This window comes from Oreochromis niloticus, linkage group LG3 (genome assembly GCF_001858045.2).
Source record: "Oreochromis niloticus isolate F11D_XX linkage group LG3, O_niloticus_UMD_NMBU, whole genome shotgun sequence".
NCBI lineage: Eukaryota > Metazoa > Chordata > Actinopteri > Cichliformes > Cichlidae > Oreochromis > Oreochromis niloticus.
Genome location: NC_031967.2, coordinates 48,971,286 through 48,990,505, shown reverse-complemented (window position 1 = coordinate 48,990,505; position 19,220 = coordinate 48,971,286). Strand labels below are relative to the sequence as shown.

Sequence of the window (19,220 nt, the reverse complement as noted above, 5' to 3'; positions counted from 1 at the left end):
CCTAAAATAAGAAAGCATTGCATGTGATGTAACAGAGAAAAAAAAACTAAACAAAAAAAGGTCAATAGACATGTTTTGTTTGCTAAATACTTTATTTAAACACAGTTTTCTATTTTACATTTATATTTTAATATAACTTTGTAGTTTTTACTACTCCCCCGGGATGGGGACGGATGATGTGCGTCCTGCACCACCCGAACGGTCTGGGGCGTACCGTAGCCACTTCTGCACTGCCTGTGCAAAGAGAAACTCTGACATCGAGTTTGCCCCTAACTGCTGCGTCAGGCCATCTTGGACAAAAACCGGACATAGGACATGTGAAACACACCCAGCAGATCAATTGATCCCTTTATTGTTCACTTTAGCCTCATAAAACTACAATAAACGGTAAAACTTACCAAATATGCATCTGCACAGCGCAGTATCTTTAAATGCCCTTTTTTTGCTTCGTCTGGTCCTTTGTTTTTTTCCCTGCCCAGTTTAGTACTGAGGCCAGCTCATTTGTAATGGCATAAGCCATTACACGGCGGACTCGCACCTCAAGTGTGGTCCCTCCAATCAAGGCAAAGCGTCTCACCTATAGACACATTGTAAGAGATGGAATTAGCGTGTCTCATGTCTTAAATGTTTATGCAAGTGCTTGTGTGTATGTGGATGTTATGCATTTAAATCACATCTGACAGCTATTACACTTTATAGTTACAAAGTGTACATAAGCTTTATATACTTACCATTGCCTTAATTGCCTCTTGCGACGTAAGAGCTGCCTCTGCATGGTTTAGCTCCTCAATGCTGTTTAAGGGCAAATCCAAAGGGAGTACCCCAGCATCTAGAGATTCATTTGAGCCGGTATTGCGGATGGCTCTGACCTCCTCACGCAGTTCGTTGACAGATCTCGTCAGGTCTGACAGCATTGTTAAAAACTTTTGTGCGGTCGCATCTGTTTCAAAGAACAATTCCAGAAAGATTAATGGCTTAAGCAGTGTGTGGCGAAACACTAATATATCCATAAGTGATGGTGTAACATTCTGCATTCAATTATTAGTTGTTTTAACTGCTAAAAGTTTTTGCTAGTTTTTGCCTGTCACATATATCTGATATTTGTATATGTAGCTTGTCATCACTAGTGCGTGAATGTGTGTGTGAATGGGTGGATGACTGAATGTGCAAAGCGCTTTGGGGTCCTTAGGGACTAGTTAAAGCGCTGTGCAAATATAGTCCATTTACCATTTATAACATGTAAAATCTGAAATTCCAAGATGTTCGAACTTGCCTTGTAATAGTGGCCTCACAGAGTCTCTGGAATCTACAGAAAAACAAATCACAAGATGACATTCAGCAGTATAAACGGCTTTATATCTGCTTTCGAAGATAAGTGCACAATGACATTGTGATTCAGCTTTAAAACAAAATTTAAAGGCATACCATCTATAGGGAAGGCCTCTACATCAGACTCTGCATGCTGGGGAGATTGTAAAGGTGTGTCGTTCGGAATGTTCTCCCGGAGTGGCGAAAGGTGCCGGAAGCTGAGGGGCATTATGATGTCTGCTGTCAGTGGGCTGGGGGGAAGACTGCGAAGCGTTGAGGGCTGTATCGAAAAAGATAAATTTTTTAAAGTATTTAAGAATACAGACAACTTGTCCAAGAAGTTTCCATGTGTGACACACAGTTATGTACACAGACACTAGACATTATTTTATTACCTGGTATTTTCACTCGAGGGGCCTGGGGAAACCTTTTTTTTGTGGGCTGCTCATCCTCTGAGTCACTATACGTGTACAGGGGATTTGGTCTAAAGAAATAAGTAGAAAAAGTTCATAAGTAATTACAAATCTGCGTTTGGCATATTTTGTACACTTTGATTTGTAACAACACACACACAGGAAACGGAGATGTGCACGAAGGTGCAGTATAGAATGAATTTTTGAAGTGTACAAGTGTACACGGCTTTGCATTTTTAAAAAGTTTACCAACTTACACTTTTTGGACCATTTTATGTGGTTATATTGCAGTATTCAAGCATCACAGATATGTACAAAAGACAAAATTATAAATTCTGAACAATCAAAGATATGTTTGTGAATAAAAAAAGTCTTACTTGTGCTTTCTTTTAAGAGTGGTCTGACTTTCAGCTTCGGACTGAAGGTCAGATGTATCACAGTGTTCACTGAGATATTTCTGGAGACTGCGTTCGGCTTCTTGAAATGTGTCTGGAAGTACAAACACAATGTATGGCCACACAAAAAGTAGAACACGAAAAACTTGTTATAGTTACATTTATACAACACCAATCTAGATGATACCCACCATGGCTTATGAGAAGCCGGACTGGTGCATAGGTGAGCCATGTTGCACCAGGATGAACTCTCCTCTTTACTGCGGCGTGGATCCTGAATGTGTCTCGCGGAGGATATGGAGGCCATGACAATTTCTTCCCATTTAACCATGAACTAGGGACAATTTCTGTACCACCAGTGTTGAACTGCACAATGCACCAGTCTTTCATTTTTAACTTTTTGTAAAATTTGGAGTCTTTTCTTGCCCTGTCTAGGATAAACAGGAAACAGATAATTACAATATATTTCATAGTCACTACAAAACTATATCTATTGAAAGAACTAAATAATAAATAATAATTTAAAATGTATATAGGCAACATTTACATGCAAACCCGATTAAAAAAATTTTTTGTTTTTTTTATTGACTATGCATGATTGGCAATGCAATGAAAGCTGTGTTGTCTGGACAAAGAAAATATTTGCCAGAAATATTATTGAGCCTTGTAATGCCAGGTCTGCTGTTCAGCTGCGACACTCTGTAGCATCCAATTCTGGATGACGGTAAGGGGTACTGAAAGTAAGACTCTTTGTGACAAAACTTTTGGAAGATAACAAATGTCTCACCATCTACTTTCACAATGTTGCGGATTAAAGCAATGTCATCGACTACCTGCACACAATTGTCCCCATCCCCTACCGACAAGATGTACTTTTCTGTCACTACTTTCTTGTACTGCTCTGAATGGCGTATCGGAGCCACAAGTGGACCATCATGATGCTGATGCATTAACTTTCGTGCTTTTGTTGGCGGTGCTGGCTTCACATCCGTTTTTTCAGAAAGTCTTTTTACAATTTGTTGTAAAGGCAAGTGAGGCTTGCGCAAGAGATGTTTAATCTGGCCTAAGTAATTTTCATATGGGAAAGCAGCAATGTTATCCAACGGGCCAAAGAGTCGATATTCTTCTGAAAGGTGTGTCAGCTGGTGTACATTGTATGTAATTTCATCCTTACCATACAATTCGCCGAAGTGAGAAACAAATGACACCAGGAATTCATTGGCACAATCAACCATTTCATTAGACATAGAGGGGGATAACAGCAGATGCATTGCTACAGAAAACAACATAAAGTTATCATAGAACTCAACTGGAATGCTATTCCTAAGCACTATGGGCCCTGTGTACAACATAAACATTCGCAACTCTGTTGCTTTCCATCTGTCAATTTCAGACAATTCCCTTGGCTTGCGGTTAAACTCATTTGGTGTATAAGGCCGCAGAGCTTTCAACTTTTCTGAAATTTCAACTACTGTTCGACTGGACAGCCTTGTTGCAAGTACTTTGCCCTTTATCCACAAGTATATGAGTTTTCTTGTTACTCCAAGACAACATAGATGCATATAATCCAAGGGAAACATTGTTATCATCTTAACCATACCAGCTAAAGGAGACAATGTTTGATTCAAGTGGTGGTCTTCATCAGTCATCAACTGAAAATCTGAATCCGTTCTAAGCTTTGCATTAAGTTCAGGGTACGTCATTTTGTTCTTCCATTCACCTACTTGAACACATTTATCACAACCAGAATAACCATTATGAGCCTTTATGTTTTTAATGATAGCTCTTGCAGGTGCATCACACACAAATGAACAAACTTTAACAGTTATCTGGCAGCTATTGTAGATAATGCCATACTTCAAAATGTGCCTGAGGTCCTTCACAAATGGGTCCAAGAACTGAACTACACTTTTTGGCTTACCCAGACCACAGTAGAGACCAACAAGGAATGGTGATTTGGTGTAGTCAACATTTGCAATTGCAAGAATTGGCCAGAACTTAAGTTTACTGCTTTTGAAAAGGGGTAAACCATCTATATTAAACTGCAATTTTAGGTTGTTCAAGTTGGCAGGCAAGATCAAGGATTTTAGTCGAGAGACCAACCCTTTAGCCAAACCAAAATGATGGTATTCCCCACCATCCATTTTTATTGTGTTTATTTGACCTCCGGAGAACTGTCCTGGCATCTTTTGGTAGGTCTGGGTGAAACACACGCAAAATTCCCAAGAGTGCTGTTACTGCCACCAACGAGACTGAAAATGTAGAAGCCCAGTATCTTAAACTTGTTATTAAGAATTCATTATTGGGCGCTTCGTCATCAGCTTCAGCATCACTAATATCAGAATCAAACGGTGGTGCATGGCAACCAAAGCTGTCAAAACTGAAGTCATAGTCATTATCCTTGTCGGGAGATACATAGGTCTCACATACTTCTGAAATGTGCTCAGAGCGACTGGGAAATACAGGACTGTCTATACCCGGGTGACAACAGTGGGACACACCAGACTCTTCTGCAACCTGCGGTCGCTTATTTTCAACTTGTGCATTGCTCTTTTGTTTATGTTTTTCAGCAACCATCTCATTAAAGTGCCTGATTATATCTGACTCTGCTGCCTCAACCATTTTGCGTAATTTGCGCCTCCTTGACCAGCGTGATGTCATTGTCAGTGTATATCAGATTAAACAAATATATTGATATTTTAATAATATTGCTGTATTTGGAAATAGCCAAATAAGCAAAATGTTTAACAATAGGAAAGTTTTTAAGGACGTGAGTTTCTTACGTATTGATGGGTGGATGGTAGTAACCAAATGTGATCTGAAAAAAAGAGGAGAAATAAGGAACAACGTCAATAAAGAGGGAAAACTAGATACAAAGACAGCTCATAGAAGATGAATCGAGTCCTTTGTGTGAAGGGACAGTTACTGTGTGTGTAAATGTAAGCATTTAAACACTGAATATACTTAAATTAACAGTATTTTGTCTAAGGCTGCCATTGTAGGATTTCATAGCACCGAGACAAAAACGTAGCGCAGTGTGACGTCAAAATTGGCGCCGACCGTTGACTCTGCGGCTATGTCCACACGTACCCGGGTATTTTTGAAAACGCAGATTTTTCTATGCGTTTGCACCTTTCGTCCACACGTAAACGGCGTTTTCGGTCACTGAAAACGGAGATTTCTAAAAACTCCGGCCAGGGTGGATATTTTCGAAAACTCCGTTTTTGCATTTACGTGTGGACGAGAAAAACGGAGAAAACGCAGCGTCAAAGATGTGCGCCTTTTTTGACGACACAGTGTGCGCCACGTTATTGTTTCGGTGAAATGAATTTCTACAATGCTGTTACTGTTAATTGTACGCTCTGCAGTGTTTAAATGCTTACATATTGTGGAATTATCATTGCATTAATTATCATTTCATCAAAGTGTTTATTGAAGCTGCTGGCATTATGTTATAATTTATATTATAGGGGTTATCATAATCAAATATTAACATGTTTATTACAGGTGCAGTTATAACTACTTTAAAATGATTGAGTGAAATATATATGTATCATAACTCATATGCTGAGTATATTGGTACAGTAAAAGAGTAGCTGAGCAAAGGCCTGAATGTATTCAGCTTCTTGTGGGATTTGAGTTTGCCTAGTTACAGGTGACGGAAGGATGTCCAGCCCATGGTGACCTCAAAGGCTTTAGATCATCACCGTATTCTTAAGAGTATGCCACAAGGAGGAACTTCTGTGTTTGCAGTTAATTCTTAAAATACATGAATGTTCTGTACATGCAAATTATGTGCTTGTAAACGCAAGAAGGGGCGTTACAATACCCTGATGTTATAAAAGCAATCTAGAGTGTATTTTGGGTAGAGATGTACAACTGTTTTGCAGTTTGCACCTCTCCACGCAGCGTGCATTCATTAAAATCAATTGTTTGAACGACCTCTTCTGGACTATCATTGTTTTGCTCTCATCCTCAATTTCGAACCCGTAACATTTGGTGCATTGGCCCGGGGTTGAGGGAGATAAGTTGGAGAATGAGACGGAGAGGGTCCGAGGTGCTCAAACAGGCAGACACGAGTCAGTGGTCGAAGTGAGTGGACATAAGCCGGCTTATTTAAAGGTAAGGCACTACCTGTTGAATTATTTCCAAACAGTGCTGAATTGGATTTGAAAACAAATTGAAAGTCTACTCACTGAAAACTACTGGTAAAGGTCTGTTTTGATTTTGGTGAAAATCTCATGAGAAGTTGAAGTTGAAGTAATGATAAGAAAAAGAGTAAAAGTGAGTTAGAGTCTCACTAAAGGTTAAAGTCCCAAAGGAATAAGAATAAAGAGGATTTAGAATAAAGAGGATTTAGAATAAAGAGGATTTAGAATAATAGGTAATTGGTGAAGTTTGTGACATTAAAGTCTCAATTGAATATAAAGCCGGGCTTGGACACCGATATGGTGGGTTTGTGAGTTTTGGGGTGTCTTCAAAATAATTAAATTGTATAGAACGGGACTCTGGGAGTCTAACAAGTGCATTGCTCAGACGTAACGGTTGCCAAGGTCAAGGACGCTTAGACCTTGTCCTCAGTTGAGGGATAGTCAGTTGGTCACTGTGGAGCTTGGGGCACTCCAGAATAACTAGTGGTTGGACCACTTTGCCGTCCGGGACGGTGGTTTGCACTTTTTTGGTCAGTAGAAACCGGGTTTCGGGCGTGTAACTTTTAACTTAAAACTTCGGGGAAGCCTGGGATGTGAAATGTCCCCAAAACAGAGCTTTTCGGCAGGGGTTGAGTTGGTTGACGCTTTTAAATTGTGATAGAACATTAGATATGTGACCACGGCCCGGGGCCGAGAATGGCTAAATTGGTCGCAAAAAACTCAGGGAGTTTTCCGCAGGGCGGTTATTATCAAATTTGTCGAAATTCGGTAGGTGTTTTAAAGGCCTAAAAAATCTGTGCAGTTGTAAATATAAAGACGTCTGTAATATAAAATATGATATCTATGAGTAAGATCAGTCTCTGGGTCAGTAATGCACAGCCGGATGTGCACTGATGGTGTGTGTAAATGCAAATGAGCAGTGGGGACGCGCAGAGAGGGTGGTTTCAGTTTCGACAGTATTGAGCGTTTTGCCAATTTTCCTGTATATAAGAGGTTGGTTTTGCTTATTATGAGAGTATGAATACAGTTTGAATATATTAGTGTGGATCTATAGTAAATGACTGAATTTTGATAGATGTATATTTCGTGAGCCATAAATGTTGGTGTGGTTTATTTTTTAGTTATGTGTGTGTGGGGAGAAGCTGTGAGGACGATGAGAGGTTTCAGTTTTATTTATTTATTTTTTCTTTTGACCTGCTCTTTCTGAACATGGAAGGCATGTCCAAAATACTCGTATGAAAGCGTATTTCGAGTGATTTTAACCGTGTGAATGCTGTCAGTATTTGATTTGAGTGACTCTGCATGATTTGTCTGAGTGAGTGGAAAGTGGATGTTTGAGAGAGAAAAGGCAGTGTGTGTGAGACGGGTCATGGCGTCTGAAAGAGGTTAGAATATTTAAAAGTGTGTATGAGATATATTTCTTTTTTGATGTAAAGTAGGATGTTTTACGTCTCTGTGTTATAATTTCTATGTTTGTATATAGGCTCTGTCTGCCACAGGCACTGCAGCAGGCTGGTTATTTTGAGAGTGTGTCTATGTAAATGAGATGCCTGTGACTTATTTAGAGTGATATTTCCTGTTTACTAATGAGTGGCTAATGACTGACTGCAGAGCCTGGGTGAAGGACGACGTATATTGGTGTTTTAAGGGAAGAATTGCTTTTATTTCTACTTTGTTGGCATTACGGTTGTTAAATACGATGACTAATTTATGATACATGTCTGTCTCATTTTGCATGTGTGCGATTGGCTTTCAAATGTAGTTTTGTAATGTAACCTGTACACTCCATGGAGGAAACAGACCATGGAGTTTTGGAAGAAGATAGCAGAGATATGACTGGCTTTACGTTTAGTCTTGTGTTGACTCCAATAACGGATGGTCAGACAGGGCTGGTTGAAACAGAGGTGCGTGTTTGCTGTGAAATAGGGGCCACTGACCATGACTCAAAACACAAAGGCTGTGAGATTAAAAATTACTGTGAGTAACGGTTTGACTTTTGATTAGGGAAATAATATGCTTGCTTTTGGGACTATGAAGATATTTGACTTTGAGTGATGTTATGAGAGGTTGACTTTATTTTTCTGTTTAAAAACACATAAGTATATGCACTTAGTACACCCACTCAAGAAATGATTGTGTGACTGATGCTACAAAACTGACCTAAAGAAGCGTGATGTGTGTGAGTGAAAGAGCGCTATTTAAATGTGTGTGAGTGAAATGAAGGCATATTGTTTTTAGATAAAGTATCAGTAGAATTACTGATTATTTGGAGACTGATTATTAAAAGGAAGTCTCTGCAGAAGCTGTAGAAACAGGAAACCGTGTGTGTGTGTCTGGGACAGGAAATGCATGCCCATAAAAGGGAAGCTCACGGTGACAAGTGTGCACCCAGAGTATTGGAGAGAGATTTAACTCTGGGCAGATGAAGCAAAAGGGAGGTTTTAAGATAAAAATAAATATGATACTAATTATATGCTTTAGTGTGCCAATACAGGTGGCCTCTCTCAACTTTGCAACCTTGAGTTCAGCAGCAGAAGAGTAGATTAAATGAATTGGGAGAAAATAAGCCAGTCTTTGGCTCGAAATTGTGCAGCTTGAGCTCTCACTTTGTCCTTGACCCCGAGAAGAAACGCAAAGGACAGCCAATTTCCTGATGAAGACCGATAGAACATCGTGGACGTGAAGAAGTAACGAAAGCTAAAAGACAGTGCAGGCGAAAGCAGTAACACTGACAACGACTGATGAGTCCAGCAGCATGGAAGACAGCACGAAATGCAACATGCATGCTGGTGAAGAACAGCGTGATAGGTCTGCTTGAAGGCACTGACTGTCATATTTGCCAAGCTTGGAGCAATCTTGGAAGAAAAGACTGAAAAGATGAATGGAGAAGAAAACAGAGCAAATGAAAATAAGACTGAAGGAAGAGGAAATACTGAAAGATCAAAACAGAGAAGAAACACACTGTGTTTGCTGGAGCCCTGAAGCCCGAACAGGACACTGTGAATGGAAAAGGACCAGTGAGAGATGAAGCTGGACGAGTTTGACTGCGAGAAGATAGGAGATGATTGGATTGAAATTGAACCCTGAACTCGGGATCGTTTAGGGATGTCCACCACCTCACAACAAAGAGGTAAACAATACAAAAGGTAAAGATAATCAAAATAACTGACAACTATATTAATGAATAGAAAACACACATATACAAATTGTTACATGTGAGATTATTTTTGAAACGAATCAGAAGTGAGATAGTTTGAATCTAGAGCTCAGTGAAAAGATGCATAAATTAAATATGAATACATGAAAATGCAATGAACACATAAGGATGCAATGAAGAAGCAGCTTACACTCATGCAATGAAGAAACTGCTTACACTTAATTAAGATGATCACCTGGCATGCAATTAAGAAACAGCTTACACTTAGTGTATATTGACATGAATACAGGAGAATGTAATGAAGAACGCAATGAAGGCATGCAATGAAGACAACAGCTTACACTGCATTTACATGACCACATAACGCAAGGAAGAACACGCTTACATACATGACATAATTGGTATTTTTGAATAGAAAATGAGAAATGGGTCGTTTAGGCGTCCGTGATAATAATGAAAATGTTTTAGTTTGTTATTTTCAGGGGTACAACAGACCCACGCCAATTCTCCAGATGCAGGAGTCGGACGAAAGTACAGGTTAACATGAATGGATATGTTAAGGCAAGTTTCTGGTTGAATTGTTTACAGTGTCCAGGAACCTGACAGCAAGCCCTAACTGGTGGTGGAAGACCAGCAGGGCTGTGATTTAAGGTGGGGAAGTAAAATTTGGGTTAGTGATTCGGGGACGGAGAAAACTGACTCTTTAACTGGAGAATGGGAAAGTGTCTGTGAGACTGTGAAGCCATATATGCAAAATAGCACACACAAACATACGCAATGAAGATCGGCTTGCTACTTGTATGAGTGATAGAATGGTGTGAATGTTGAATAAACTGATTAAACTAGTTTAAAAGTGTGACTTAGGAGTGCTTTGCACTGACTGATGAAAACAAGGGATTAGTATAGGAAGAAATTGACAATAATTAAATAATGTGATGAAGTGTAATCATGTATTTCGTTTGCCAAGTTAAGTTGTTGAGATGTGATTGAATATGAGAATTAGTTAAGGAGCTTATGTGATTGATGACAGAGGAGGTTGCTGTGTGTGTGATTGAGGCCTTAAAGGAGGGGTAGATTGTTCAGAGGTGCAAAATTGGTTAAGAGGTTTTAAATTAGTGTTGACATATTGTGAGAACGTGCTTATATGTTAAGGATGAATGTGAGTTTGGTAAAATGCTTAAAGGGGGATATTGTGTACGAAACGGTGTAGCTCTTTACGTTTTGGGTGTGTTCTATGGGTGAAATTTAAGATTGTTGAAGATATTTGAGGTTGTTGTTTTATTTTAAAGAGGGAGTTTTAATAAACATGGACATGCTTAAGGGGTTTTGTAACAGTGCACTTATAAAGAAAAAACCTGTCAGGTGATTTTGTTTGGTACTTTGATGAGCTAATACTCAGCTCTCTTTTTTCTCATTTTTGTTCTAAGCAGGCCTGCAAAAGAAAACAATGGATAACGGCGCCGACAATAGTCTCAGGAAAACAAAAAATAAGGTGACCTTTTTCTGATTACAATGGGCGAAGGAAAAAGGCCACGTGTGGGGATCTGATCAGATTGTGAGTCCCTGTCTAAAAGGATTGCAGCGAGCCAATCCAGTCCAAAAGTATAAAGAAATATTTTCCTAGAAACGACTAAAAAGAAAATAAATGATTATATAAATTAACTGAGTTTACTGAAAGTGGAAATCTGATTATTTGTGCGGACGTTTACCACTACCAGATGTTAATGCGTGTGAGTGAATGTGTGGGAATGGACAGGTGAATGGACGGACCACGCAGACCATAGGTTGGACCGACTGGACCCTGATAAAAGACTGGACTCAGGTTGAACACATGACTGATAATTGTTCTGTTTTAACTTTTGTTTTATAACACAGGTTGGATCATAAGTGGTATAACAGGTGATGTTCTGGTTAACACACAGGTTTGAAGTTCTGGAGCATTTATACATAATGCGATAGGAGTAAACTTTTGCTTTAATTCCCAAACCTGAGTGAAGGATTTGGATTTTGTAACACATGAGATGTGTCACAAAAAGGGGGGTGTTAATATATGCGATTAGCTATATGAAATGTGCTGTTTTAGGGTTACTAAGCAAATGTCTATGTGACCTTTACCTAACAACCTTTGTGATAAACTTGTTTACCGATTTGCTCTCTTGTAGAACATACAGACTTAGAAAAGGGGAACTTCAGCTCTGAGTTTAGAGCTTGTAATTAAATGTGGGACCTGAAAAGAGGAAGCAAATTTGGTACAGGACGTACTTGAGATGATCAGACGAGAGAAGGAGAAGGTCAGGAATAGTTTAAACTAAGATTGAGAAATTAAATGGGGTAAAAGGGGGTGTAGCTTCAGGGCAGCTCACAGCCTGGCGTAAATGCAAGGTGCTGTCACACAGCTTAAGTTATTTGGTTGATTTATTTTATGACAAAATAATAAGGAAATATTAAAAATATACAACACGTTGAGAAGATCTCTTTTGTTATATTTTAGTGTTTAACATGGAAGATGCCTCTCTGGAGCTTCTCTCCTGATGCTACTCCACCAAAAGAAGTTTATTTACAGAGACTATGTCAGCTCCCAAACAGACAATAAGAAACCAAGACTAGCAAAAAACAATCTGAATATAAATGATAACAAATAAAGAACAATACAGAATCCAAATCTGAACCAAAGAACAAAATAGTGAAATGTGGATTATTGGGTTTTTCTCTGTATATATGAAGCATTTGTAATGTGTATCTGCTAATGAAGGCTTGTAGAGGCCAGTTTATAATCACAAACAAGTGCTCAGCCAGACTGAAAAACAGGAAGCTTTAGTGCACAAGGCATATTAATAAATATAGACACAAAAAGAGGAACTCCCCATATAAACAACGTTCAAAAATGTGTGAAGTATAAAGTACCGAAATAACACTATATAAGTCACAGTTGATGCTTCTAATGTTTAAGAGCTCTTGCTGAGCAGAGGTCGATGTTGGTCATAACAGTGATGTCTCTATTTACAGGTTGAGTTCATTTTATACACAATGCATAACTGTGCTTGTTTAGAGTTAATGTTCCGTCCAAAAGGGTTTTAAGCTTCACTGGTGAGAGTGTCCAGGTGATACATGTTGAGGGAAGATGAGAACATAGCAGGTGAATTGCATGCACGCTTACAAACACACATGATTTATAAATAGGCCAGGCCAGAGGCCTGGACTTGATGCAGCTTTCAATTTTACAGCTCCTAACTTGCAGGAATGGCGTGGAGTGTAATGAATGAAAGCAAAACATGCTTACAGACACAAACATGACAGGGGTTTATTTTACAGGGTAAAGGTGGACCACAGGTTGCTTTGTTTCTGCTTAGCAACTACTGAGGTAAAAGGTCTTAAAGATAAATATGCAATAAGTGAACAGGAAACATGTGAGGGTGAGCCGGGTGAAACAAAATGCTGTAGATAATGGAAACTTGACTAATGGGCATTAACAGTAACCTTTGCATGTTATGTATATGCTTGAAGCCAAAAGAGACGTAAATCCAGATAGAAAATTTTGAAGTGTGCTTTTTAGCAGAGATTTAGGCTGACATGGGGATGGTGTGTATTTTACTGGGGTTGTGTTTAATAAAACTACAAGCGTTGCTCACACACATAAAGAGTATTGAGATTGAATAAAGTTAATATAATGGATAGAGCCCAGAACATGATAATATATAAGTGAAATCAAATGCAATGTATGATTTCACTTTTATTGGGAAAATAATTAGCCAAGAAATGTGTATTGAACTCTCCACATACATTGACACTGCGCAACTATGAGTGGGCCATGGAATCAAGAAACTGTTACATATCTGTATTAAACTAGCCAACATAGACTCACCACAAAATGATGTAGGATATTGCCCTCCAGCGGGGGCAGAAAATAATTTGCAAATCAGGGATGTTATGTTGATTATAATATGCTTACCTATGTAGACACACACACAGAAGGGAAGAATTTCAAAACAAAACAAAAAACAACTTCCCTTATCCTGTCAAGTACAGGAGTAAAATAAAAATCCCTTTGGGCTAAGAAACTTATTAAAATGTTCCTTGCCACTACATGTTTATTGTATGCAATGATATCAACCATGGCTGTGTTGTATACTGTTTATATTTTGCAGGGTACTCCAGACCCTTGTCTGAACACAGAGGCCAGTCCAGTCCAGCACTTCCTGAGACTGTAGTTGCTAAAATGGGATCGGTAAAAAGACAGAAGCGCGAGGTGTCAGGTAAAGGTGATGAGTGTCTCAGCAGTAATAATGGCATAGAGTTGAATTATGTTAAAGGGTCTACCAGCTCATTCACGTTTGATTTGTGTAACGTCATTAAGTGTACAGGAGTTAATAGTAGTTGGAGAGCGTATGATGTACAGGTCTGCAATCACCCCATGATATGCTTAGGTAAATTTAGTTGATCCAAAGTCAAGCCGCTCGCAGAAAGTTCTATCACCATTCTGATTGATCAGATGCTAACTTTGAGAGCAGTAGCTCAAAAGCAACAGGAACCAAAAGGGAGAGTACTTCTGACCACAGATTACTCTAGACTGGAGCTTAAGGATTTAATCGAGCGTGTCACTGGTTTCAAGGACAGTAACCTCTGGCTTGATTGGGTGGCTCAAAATGCAAGAGAACAACATGTATCTGATTATGTTGCCTGTGCTTTAGCCAGGCCACGTTTGTTTACAGAGCGACTGGGAGCTCCACTCATGCTGATTAGAAACCAGGTAAAGACTATTCCATAACACAACTCGCGAACTTTAGCTGCCAGACATAAGAGACAGATTTTGGCCAAAAGAGGGACCTAGGGTACACATGTTTATGATCCTCGCCTAAACTCACCTACCTGGGTAGACTCCATAGGAGTGCCTAGGGGAGTTCCAGACGAGTACAAGCTGGTAAATCTGATAGCTGCAGGATTTGAGAGTATATTTCTTTGGGTAATGCCTAATCAAAATTTTGACCGCATTTGGTTCACTAAAACCTGCTGAGACTCTCTAACCTCACCAGGGACGCCATGATGGGGTGGAAGAACAATTGGGTCTGAGTTTGCTGATGGGAGTGTAAAATCAAATGACCCTTGACGTGAGAGGGGAGGCGTATGCGCCATGTTCGGAGACGTGTGCGGCACTTTTATCCCTATAATACTGCCCCAGATGGCTCAGTAACCTGACCTCTGGTGGGTCTGAAGATTTTGTCTAAACCAATGCATGAGCACTCAGGTATCGGAAATCCGCTGGCGTCCGGGATGACATCTGTGTTTGGACAATGGAAAGGTGTGGCTATGTCAGTGATATGTTCATTGGCTGTATTTTTGGGAATGTTGGTCAGCGCTGGTTGTTGTATCATTCCTTGTGTAAGAGGACTGTTGGTAAAGGTAATGGGTTGTGAACCCTGGCTGGGTTGAGCGCATCTATAGGATGAACTTAGAACCCATAGAGCCGAGCAGGGAGGGATGCAACAGGAAGTGTGGTGACATTCCTGATTGGAATGTCAAAAGAGGGAATTGTGGAATTATCATTGCATTAATTATCATTTCATCAAAGTGTTTATTGAAGCTGCTGGCATTATGTTATAATTTATATTATAGGGGTTATCATAATCAAATATTAACATGTTTATTACAGGTGCAGTTATAACTACTTTAAAATGATTGAGTGAAATATATATGTATCATAACTCATATGCTGAGTATATTGGTACAGTAAAAGAGTAGCTGAGCAAAGGCCTGAATGTATTCAGCTTCTTGTGGGATTTGAGTTTGCCTAGTTACAGGTGACGGAAGGATGTCCAGTCCATGGTGACCTCAAAGGCTTTAGATCATCACCGTATTCTTAAGAGTATGCCACAAGGAGGAACTTCTGTGTTTGCAGTTAATTCTTAAAATACATGAATGTTCTGTACATGCAAATTATGTGCTTGTAAACGCAAGAAGGGGCGTTACAATACCCTGATGTTATAAAAGCAATCTAGAGTGTATTTTGGGTAGAGATGTACAACTGTTTTGCAGTTTGCACCTCTCCACGCAGCGTGCATTCATTAAAATCAATTGTTTGAACGACCTCTTCTGGACTATCATTGTTTTGCTCTCATCCTCAATTTCGAACCCGTAACATTATACACACACAGTTACTGTCCCTCCACACATACGACTCGGTTCTGCTTCTATGCCCCAGCTTTGTTTACTATTTCCCACCGAGGCTTCGAGACTTCTGATTGGCCAACATTTCTACACGGTTAGGAATATAGCGCCACCTGCTGCTTTGGCATGTTCCTAGCAGCGTTTTCCTTAATTTCTGCCTTTACGTGTGGACGGGATTATTTTTTAAAACGAAAACGGAAAATCTCCGTTTTCAAAAATACCCATGTACGTGTGGACGGTTTGCTCCGTTTTTCTGGTCCACACATAAATGCAAAAACGGAGTTTTCGAAAATATCCACCCTGACAGGCGTTTTTAGACATCTCCATTTTCAGTGACCAAAAACGCTGTTTACTGCGGACGAACGGTGCACACGCAATTGGTAGTTGAGCGTGCAACGTAAAGTTGAGCGTGCAACGTAAATTTGGGTGAGCGTGCAACGTAAAGTTCGGTGAGCGTGCAACGTAAAGTTTGAATTGAGTGCGAATTGAAGCGGGTGCTCCCCAGTCATTAAAAGTAACAAAGTCCTTGAACACATTTATAGAGTTACCATTACGTTTATCAATCACATAAAACAGATGTATAATTTTTTGTAGTACTAAGCAACAAATGAGCGAAAGTCTGGGTCAAGCGCCGAGGCGACGGCAAGAACAAAGGAAACCTCGAAGCGTTAAAGCTAGCTTTGTAAGGGAATATAACGAAGAAATTATGAAACGAAAATGTTTTCTTTGTTGATATACTTTGTTCGCAGTGCAATTTATTTGTTGCCGGATTGTAAGAAGTAGACACAATTTCGGGCTCCCACATTTTGTAGGAGCAACGTAAATAACAGTAAAAAACTTGTTAATGTACAACATTAACGAGTTTTTTAATGTTATTCAAATGCAAACATGGAAATAACGAGTAGAAAAACAATTCATTCATTCTTACCTTATACTAATCGTGGTGCGGGCCAGTGCAGTGCATGAACTGATGCCTTCTCCGGTCAATTCCGCTGAGAGTAAATCAAATGTCCCGCTCTACTGTAGAAGAAAATGAATACCTGGGGGGATGTACCAATGTGAGAGGGGTGCTGCGGAATAGTCCAAGTGATCGCTGCTTTAATTTCCCGGTCAACATACATAAATTGCACGTAGACACGATTTTTTAAAGCTGGTGAACTAGACCAAGTCATTGATAACAAGTGAACAATAAATCTACTTTCTCTGGTACTTTATACCCTATCAGTTGCAATGCAATTTAATGCTCAACTACAAATCGATGGTTTTTTATTCGGCTCCGCGGAGCCGAATGATCGTCAACTATAAATAGACGTTTTCTCGACGTTGTTGTTGTCACCTGGTCGACTATAAATAGATCAAATATCAATGACAAAAAAACAACGGTGAATCAACATTGTTACAACGTCTCTATAGTAAGACCGTCGGTTTACCACAGTATTTCAATGTTGTTACAACATTGGCATTTCAACCCCGACCATATACGACGGTTCGGATGAAAAATCAACATAGATTCAATGTCGTCTTGCTATCTGGGTATTGTTTGCAGCCGCTGCCATGCTTTTGACCAAAACAGGCACATCTTGATGACACCATCAACATGCGCTATCGCGGTAGAACGGTATAGTCAAAATCTCTATCGTTGGCCAAATTTATATTGTGTATACCGTTTATACCGCCCACCCCTAATTTCAAGTATATAAAATGTGGACCTTAAAAACAACACACAATAGGAGAAATATACATTTCAACAAAGACAAAGTCACCACAGAATCTACGAATGGAGAAATAACAATGCTGTGGATGGGTTGCAGTCATACATGCACATGTATGAGAAGAGCAAGTTAGAGGTGATTTGTGTAGTTGGTCTGACAGATGGTTTTAAGTTGGGAGTCCTGTTACATCAGGTTGAGTTTCCATTGAACTTTACAGACCACAATGTGATCGGTAATGAGCGCAGAGCAGATGTTTATCAGTTATGTTCAAAGTGAAACAAAGGAGTGAAAAAAGGTTATTCTGTCCCTCGGGTCTGAGGTATGTTTTTTATATAAGACGTGGAGAAGATCTGTCGAGAGCGAAGTGAAGGCCGCTGGAATGACGTGGACCCAGCTGAAGAGAGCAGCCCAGAACAGAGTCCGTTGGCGTGGTGTTGTTGCGGACCTATGCTCCCCCAGGAGTCAACAGGAAAATTGAAAAAAAATGTTTTTTATAAGTCTGTTATATGATGGGTCATAATCATTCGTTCTGTAATTAATTGTAGCAATGTGTCAGTAAATATGTTTATTCTTGATCTTCTCTGGGCAAAGCCTGCCATCTAGTGGGTCGACAGGGAAGCGCCATGTAAGAGCTCAAGCAGTGGTTTTCTCCCAGCGCTCGACAGGGAAGGTCCATTTCTCCGTGTCTCTGTAAATCCCTGCATCTGTTGCTCTTGAGAAGGCATAATCTGTAAGTGTGGCGAAACGATTGATTGTTCTCACTTACTAGTACCTTGTTCAGCAAAGTAATGAGTTTCTTGTGTGTTTAGAGAGTTTGTTACATTACTAGCATAAGCTAGCTGTTAGTCCTTTGTTTAGCCTGCTAGCATGAAACATACCAGCATGTTGTGTTAGCTGTATTTCTTGACATGCTACGCGGGTGTAGTGTCGATGCTGACATTGTGTAGTGACTGTTTACATAAGGCAACAATATTTAATGCAATCTTTGTGTATTTGTATGGAGAGTGAATACACTGTATTCTGTTTCTGTTATTACAATTTCACAAAAGAAAAATAAGGATCAGTAAAGCTCTGAAGAATGCGACATGGTCTCCTGAGTGTTTACTGAAGCCATTTAATGTTTAGCTCTCTGCATAAGCTGGATAGGGACATTCAGCTGAGGGCAGAAGAAAGGTATTTGTAGAAATAACAGATCAACCAGTTCATTTCTTAAGACGGTCACTATTACAAGCAAAATTAATGAATCAGTGAATTGTTCATTAACTACACGAAGTATGATGGAATAATAACTGGTTTCATTGATCCATTTCTCATCATTGCATGGACAGTATTCTGTTTCATGACAGTTACATTAACAGATAGGTGAACACAAGTTAGAAAGTCTGAGCTAGACAAACTGTCAACAGCAGCAGAGCCACAATCACAACTATGAAAACAGTCTGTAAGATGAGGTAAATATGACGCGGTCTCTCTGAATGTGTCTGCAGAGATTATTTATTATGTATAAAAGACACAGGTGGATTTAAATGTGTTTTTCTGATCAGAATATATTAAACATTTTGTTTTTGAACTGTGCAAAATTATTGGCTGTGTTCAGTCTGCCCTCTGCAGTAAATCAAAATTGTTGAACTAGCTGGTACAGCTTGACACTGAGTGCATTTGGCTGACATATCACCCAATTAATGGCATTAAAATCAAGCAATTGTATATGAAAATCCTTGTTTCTGATCTTTATTATCTTCACATAATTATATTTATTTGACTTTATTATTTCAGTTACAGAATATGAAACCAGAAAGTCACAGGTCACGTATTTATCCACAAACACAGCATAGAGTCACAGACCATGATGCATCTGGTTCTAGAAATAGAGCAAACAACAACAAAAAATGAATCAGTGAACTGTTAAGCAAACAAATACA

At 39.4% G+C, this 19,220-nt stretch overlaps 1 long non-coding RNA gene across 2 annotated transcripts; it reads right to left on the bottom strand.

The window, feature by feature from the left end:
• Positions 1-1,571: 1,571 nt before the first annotated feature.
• Positions 1,572-16,536, bottom strand: LOC109198435 (uncharacterized). Of its 2 annotated transcripts, XR_002059232.2 has the most exons (5): positions 16,515-16,536; positions 4,900-4,934; positions 2,308-2,547; positions 2,099-2,210; positions 1,572-1,792 (listed from the first exon to the last, which is right to left on the bottom strand). It is a non-coding gene; the product is annotated as an uncharacterized LOC109198435 (long non-coding RNA). The 2 variants fall into 2 exon arrangements; XR_003216471.1 differs by lacking the exon at positions 16,515-16,536 and having other exon boundaries at positions 4,900-5,247.
• Positions 16,537-19,220: the final 2,684 nt, after the last annotated feature.